Here is a 7,849-nt window from a genome sequence, read left to right as displayed (position 1 = left end):
GTTACTTCCCTTTTCAGTCATATCTTGACAGTCACCGTAATTTTTACAGAGTACAGTGTTCGTTTACATTGCACATTATGAATTACACCTTTTAACTAGTACCAGGGATTCGTGAAGGCGGTACACGTTACATTACAAGTCAAAAAATGCCATTATTCGGACCACAACCACTCAAAACCTTTTGTTACGCCCGGTAGAATATGAAGGGAAATTCGGTAAGTGAAGGGGAGGGGGTTAAGTCCTGGATATGGTTATACCCCCCTTGAGGAATGTTCATTAAGCAAGGAAACGGTTAATTTTCTCATTAAGGGATGTTTGATACGTAAGTGTGTGTGTGGGGGGGTGGGGGGGGGGGGTTATACCCTCTTTAAGAGGTGTTCGGTGAACAAGGAGGAGGGGGTGGCGCCCTCCTAATGGGATGTTCCGTACGCAAGGTTACATTATTCTTAAATGATGTTCGGGCAAGCAAGGGTAGGGGCTTATACATTATTTAAAGGATGTTCGGTAAGCAATGGGGTGCGGCTCTACCCTCCTAAAAGGATCTCCGGTAAGAAAGGGGATGGGGTTATACCCTCTTAAAGGTAATTAAGGTAAGCCAAGAGAGATCTTATATTTTCCTTGAGGGGTGTTCGTTCAATAAGGGAGGGGGATGGGGTACCCTCCTGAAGGGACTTTCGGTAAACAAGAGTGAGGGAGATGTAAACTCTTAAAGGGATGTTCTGTAAGCAAGGGGATGGGGTTATACTCTCTTTGATGAATGTTCGGTAAACAAGGAGTAGGGAATATACCTTTCTTAAAGGATGTGCGGTAACCAAGGGGATGGGGTTTTACCCTCTTTAAAGGATGTTCGGTAAACATGGAGGAGGGGATATACCTTTCTTAAAGGGTGTACGGTAAGCAAGGGGATGGGGTTATACCCTCTTTAAAGGATGTTTAAAGGATGTTCGGTAAACAAGGAGGAGGGGATATACCTTTCTTAAAGGGTGTACGGTTAGCAAGGGGATGGGGTTATACCCTCTTTAAAGGATGTTTAAATTCGGTAAACAAGGAGGAGGGGTGTTCGGTAAGCAAGGGGGTGTACCCTCCTGACGGGACATTCGTTTAACACGGAGGAGGTTGTTTAGGTTAAACCTTTCTCAAGAGATGTTCTGTAGGCAAGGGGATAACATCCTCCTTAAAGTTGCATTCTTCCTCCAAGATAAGATTTTCCACAATTGATACAATTGTTGTAATATACCAACAAGGATAAATAAGTATCGAAAACAATGGTTCGTATGACGGATACCGAGTTTATACTAAAAGAAAGGTGCAGAAAACACGGTACTTCTACCTTATTAGACGATAGTTGATCGCAGTAAATCTTTAAGCACTCACCAATTATTTATTTATTTTCCCTTTTCACAAGGTTTCAATCTTGTTATCAGTAATAAATATTTTCCATCAATGCATTATTTGGTAAGTTGTGTAAGGTTTACCACTCAAAATATTTGTCTGTTATGCAGGTGTATGTTTTGTTGTTGCTTGATATTATTAAGTTAAAATGGTTAAATTCTTATTATGCAACTTGATATTGTATGGATACTGACTATGAAATATTACAAATGTGTTTTACTGCTTGTGTACGCATGAGCATATTGCCTAATGTATTTGAAATAAACTCTATATATGTATTGATGTTGAATAAGAATGTCACTTTAAGGGACATTCGGTAAACAAGGGGAGAAAGTTAAATTATCCTTAAGAGATGTTCGGTAAACGGTTGGGATGAGGTTATACATTCCTGAAGGTGTACTCGGTAAACATTTGGGATGAGGTTTAACATTCCTGAAGGTATGCTCGGTAAACATCGGGGATGAGGTTTTACATTCCTGAAGGTTTGCTCGGTAATCATTGGGGATGAGGTTACACATTCCTGAAGGTATGCTCGGTAATCATTGGGGATGAGGTTATACATTCCTGAAGGTATGCTCGGTAAACATCGGGGATGAGGTTGTACATTCATGAAGGTATGCTCAAAACATTGGGGATGAGGTAATACAATCCCGAAGGCATACTCGGTAAACATTGGGGGTGAGGTTATACATTACTGAAGGTATGCTCGGTAAACACTTGGTTTGAGGTTATATATTCCTATCGGAATGCTCGGTTAACATTTGGGATGAGGTTTTACATTCCTGAAGGTATGCTCGGTAAACATCGGAGATGAGGTTTTACATTCCTGAAGGTTTGCTCGGTAATCATTGGGGATGAGGTTATACATTCCTGAAGGTATGCTCGGTAATCATTGGGGATGAGGTTATACATTCCTGAAGGTATGCTCGGTAATCATCGGGGATGAGGTTTTACATTCCTGAAGGTATGCTCGGTAAACATCGGGGATGAGGTTTTACATTCCTGAAGGTTTGCTCGATAATCATTGGGGATGAGGTTAAACATTCCTGAAGGTTTGCTCGGTAATCATTGGGGATGAGGTTATACATTCCTGAAGGTTTGCTCGGTAAACATCGGGGATGAGGTTTTACATTCCTGAAGGTTTGCTCGGTAATCATTGGGGATGAGGTTATACATTCCTGAAGGTATGCTCGGTAAACATCGGGGATGAGGTTATACATTCCTGAAGGTATGCTCGATAAACATTGGGGATGAGGTTATACATTCCTGAAGGTATGCTCGGTAAACATCGGGGATGAGGTTTTACATTCCTGAAGGTTTGCTCGGTAATCATTGGGGATGAGGTTATACATTCCTGAAGGTATGCTCGGTAAACATTGGGGATGAGGTTATAAATTCCTGAAGGTATGCTCGGTAAACATCGGGGTTATACATTCCTGAAGATTTGATAGGTAAACATTTGGGATGAGGTTATACGTTCCTGAAGGTATGCTCGGAAAACATTGGGTATGAGGTTAAACATTTCTGAGGGTTTGCTCGGTAAACATTAGGGGTGAGGTTAAACATTCCTGAAGGTATACTCGGTAAACATTGGGGATGAGGTTTTACATTCATGAAGGGATGTTCGGTAAACATTGGGGATGAGGTTTTACATTCCTTAAGGTTTGCTCGGTAATTATTGAGGATGAGGCTATACATTCCTGAAGGTATGCTCGGTAAACATTGGGGATGAGGTTATACATTCCTGAAGGTATACTCGGTAAACATCGAGGTTATACATTCCTGAATGTATGGTCGGTAAACATTGGGGAAGAGGTTATACATTCCTGAAGGGATGTTCGGTAAACATTGGGGATGAGGTTTTACATTCCTGAAGGTATACTCGGTAAACATCGAGGTTATACATTCCTGAATGTATGGTCGGTAAACATTGGGGAAGAGGTTATACATTCCTGAATGTATGCTAGGTAAACATTGGGGATGAGGTTTTAAATTCATGAAGGTATGCTCAAAACATTGGGGATGAGGTAATCCAATCCCGAAGGCATACTCGGTAAACATTGGGGGTGAGGTTATACATTACTGAAGGTATGCTCGGTAAACACTTGGTTTGAGGTTATATATTCCTATCGGAATGCTCGGTTAACAATGGGGATAAGATTATTCATACCTGAAAGTATGCTCGGTAAACATTGGGGAAGAGGTTATATATTTCTGAGGAGATGTTCGGTAAACATTTGGGATGAGGTTATACATTCCTGAAGGTATGTTTGGTAAACAATGGGTATGAGATTTTACATTCCTGAAGGTATGCTCGGTAAACATCGGGGATGAGGTTATACATTCCTGAAGGTATGCTCGATAAACATTGGGGATGAGGTTATACATTCCTGAAGGTATGCTCGGTAAACATCGGGGATGAGGTTTTACATTCCTGAAGGTTTGCTCGGTAATCATTGGGGATGAGGTTATACATTCCTGAAGGTATGCTCGGTAAACATTGGGGATGAGGTTATACATTCCTGAAGGTATACTCGATAAACACTGGGGATGAGGTTAAACATTCCTGAAGGTATGCTCGGTAAACATCGGGGTTATACATTCCTGAAGATTTGCTAGGTAAACATTTGGGATGAGGTTATACGTTCCTGAAGGGATGTTCGGTAAACATTGGGGATGAGGAATCCAATCCCGAAGGCATACTCGGTAAACATTGGGGATGAGGTTATACATTACTGAAGGTATGCTCGGTAAACACTTGGTATGAGGTTATATATTCCTATCGGAATGCTCGGTTAACATTGGGGATGAGATTATTCATACCTGAAAGTATGCTCGGTAAACATTGGAGATGAGGTTATACATCTCTGAGGAGATGTTCGGTAAACATTTGGGATGGGGTTATACATTCCTGAAGGTATGTTTGGTAAACAATGGGTATGAGATTTTACATTCCTGAAGGTATGCTCGGTAAACATTGGGGATGAGGTTATACATTCCTGAGGAGATGTTCGGTAAACATTGGGGATGAGGTTATACATTCCTGAAGGGATGTTCGGTAAACATTGGGGATGAGGTTATACATTCCTGAGGGGATGTTCGGTAAACATTGGGGATGAGGTTATACATTCCTGAGGGGATGTTCGGTAAACATTGGGGATGAGGTTATACATTCCTGAGGGGATTTTCGGTAAACAATGGGGATGAGGTTATACATTCCTGAATGGATGTTCGGTTAATATTGGGGATGAGGTTATACATTTCTGAGGAGATGTTCGGTAAACATTTGGGATGGGGTTATACATTCCTGAAGGAATGTTTGGTAAACATTGGGTATGAGATTTTACATTCCTGAAGGTATGCTCGGTAAACATTGGGGATGAGGTTTTACATTCCTGAAGGTATGCTCGGTAAACATCGAGGTTATACATTCCTGAATGTATGGTCGGTAAACATTGGGGAAGAGGTTATACATTCCTGAAGGTATGCTGGGTAAACATTGGGGATGAGGTTGTACATTCATGAAGGTATGCTCAAAACATTGGGGATGAGGTAATACAATCTCGAAGGTATACTCGGTAAACATATGGGATGAGGTTATACATTACTGAAAGTATGCTCGGTAAACACTTGGTATGAGGTTATATATTCCTATCGGAATGCTCGGTTAACATTGGAGATGAGATTTTTTATACCTGAAAGTATGCTCGGTAAACATTGGGGATGAGGTTTTACATTCCTGAAGGGATGTTCGGTAAACATTGGGGATGAGGTTATACATTCCTGAGGGGATTTTCGGTAAACAATGGGGATGAGGTTATACATTCCTGAATGGATGTTCGGTTAACATTGGGGATGAGGTAATACATTTCTGAGGAGATGTTCAATAAACATTGGGGATGGGGTTATACATTCCTGAAGGTATGTTTGGGAAACATTGGGTATGAGGTTTTACATTCCTGAAGGGATTTTCGGTAAACATCGGGGATGAGGTTATACATTCCTGAAGGTATGCTCGGTAAACACTTGGTATGAGGTTATATATTCCTATCGGAATGCTCGGTTAACATTGGAGATGAGATTATTTATATGAAAGTATGCTCGGTAAACATTGGGGATGAGGTTTTACATTCCTGAGGGGATGTTCGGTAAACATTGGGGATGAGGTTAGACATTCATGAGGGGATTTTCGGTAAACAATGGGGATGAGGTTATACATTCCTGAAGGGATGTTCGGTTAACATTGGGGATGAGGTAATACATTTCTGAGGAGATGTTCAATAAACATTGGGGATGGGGTTATACATTCCTGAAGGTATGTTTGGGAAACATTGGGTATGAGGTTTTACATTCCTGAAGGGATGTTCGGTTAACATTGGGGATGAGGTTTTACATTCCTGAAGGGATGTTCGGTTAACATTGGGGATGAGATTATACATTCCTGAAGGTATGCTCGGTAAACATTGGGGATGAGGTTTTACATTCCTGAAGGGATGTTCGGTTAACATTGGGGATGAGATTTCACATTCCTGAAGGTATGCTCGGTAAACATCGAGGTTATACATTCCTGAAGGTATGTTCGGTAAACATTGGGGAAGAGGTTATACATTCCTAAAGGTATGCTCGGTAAACATTGGGGAAGAGGTAATACAATCCTGAAGGTATACTTGGTAAACATTGGGGATGAGGTTATACATTACTGAATGTGTGCTCGGTAAACATTTGGGATGAGGTTATACATTCCTATCGGAATGCTCGGTTAACATTGGGGATGAAATAATTCATACCTGAAGGTATGTTCGGTAAACATTGGGGATGAGGTTATACATTCCTGAGGGGATGTTCGGTAAACAATGGGAATGAGGCTATACATCCCTGAAGGGATGTTCAGTTAAAATTGGGGATATGGTTTTACATTTCTGAGGAGATGTTCGATAAACATTGGGGAGGGGGTTATACATTCCTGAAGATATACTCGGTAAATATTGGGGATGAGGTTTTACATTACTGAAGGTATGCTCTTTAAACATTAGGGGTGAGGTTATACATTCCTGAAGGTATGCTCGGTAAACATTGGGGATGAGGTTTTACATTCCTGAAGGGATGTTCGGTAAACATTGGGGATGAGGTTTTACATTCCTGAAGGTATGCTCGGTAAACATCGAGGTTATACATTCCTGAATGTATGGTCGGTAAACATTGGGGAAGAGGTTATACATTCCTGAATGTATGCTAGGTAAACATTGGGGATGAGGTTTTAAATTCATGAAGGTATGCTCAAAACATTGGGGATGAGGTTATACACTCCCGAAGGTATACTCGGTAAACATTGGGGATGAGGTTATGCATTACTGAAGGTATGCTCGGTAAACACTTGGTATGAGGTTATATATTCCTATCGGAATGCTCGGTTAACATTGGGGATGAGATTATTCTTACCTGAAAGTACGCTCGGTTAACATTGGGGATGAGGTTATAAATTCCTGAGGGGATGTTCGGTTAACATTGGGGATGAGGTTATACATTCCTGGGGGGATTTTCGGTAAACAATGGGGATGAGGTTATACATTCCTGAAGGGATGTTCGGTTAACATTGAGGATGAGGTTATACATTTCTGAGGAGATGTTCGGTAAACATTGAGGATGAGGTTATATATTGCTGAGGAGATGTTCGGTAAACATTGGAGATGGGGTTATACATTCCTGAAGGTATGTTTGGTAAACATTGGGTATGAGATTTTACATTCCTGAAGGAATGTTCGGTTAACATTGGGGATGAGATTTCACTTTCCTGAAGGTATGTTCGGTAAACATTGGGGAAGAGGTTATACATTCCTAAAGGTATGCTCGGTGAACATGGGGGAAGAGGTAATACAATCCTGAAGGTATACTCGGTAAACATTTGGGATGAGGTTATACATTACTGAAGGTGTGCTCGGTAAACATTTGGGATGAGGTTATACATTCCTATCGGAATGCTCGGTTACATTGGGGATGAGATTATTCATACCTGAAGATATGTTATACATTCCTGAGGGGATGTTCGGTAAACAATGGGGATGAGGCTATACATCCCTGAATGATGGATGTTTAGTTAAAATTGGGGATATGGTTTTACATTTCTGAGGAGATGTTCGATAAACATTGGGGATATAGTTGTACATTCCAGAAGGTATTCTCGGTCAATATTTTAGATGGTGTTATACATTCCTGATGATATGTTCGGTAAACATTGGGGATGGGGTTTCACATTCCTGAAGGTATGTTCGGTAAATATTGGGGATGAGGTTATACATTCCTGAAGGTATGCTCGGTAAACATTGGGGATGAGGTTATACATTCCTGAAGTTATGTTCGGTAAACATTGGGGTTATACATTCCTGAAGGTATGTTCAGCAAAGACTGGAGTTATACATTCCTGAATGTACGTTCGGTAAACATTGAGGTTATATATTCC

Source organism: Mya arenaria, chromosome 14, assembly GCF_026914265.1.
Source record: "Mya arenaria isolate MELC-2E11 chromosome 14, ASM2691426v1".
Lineage (NCBI taxonomy): Eukaryota > Metazoa > Mollusca > Bivalvia > Myida > Myidae > Mya > Mya arenaria.
This window is presented reverse-complemented; position numbering follows the sequence as displayed.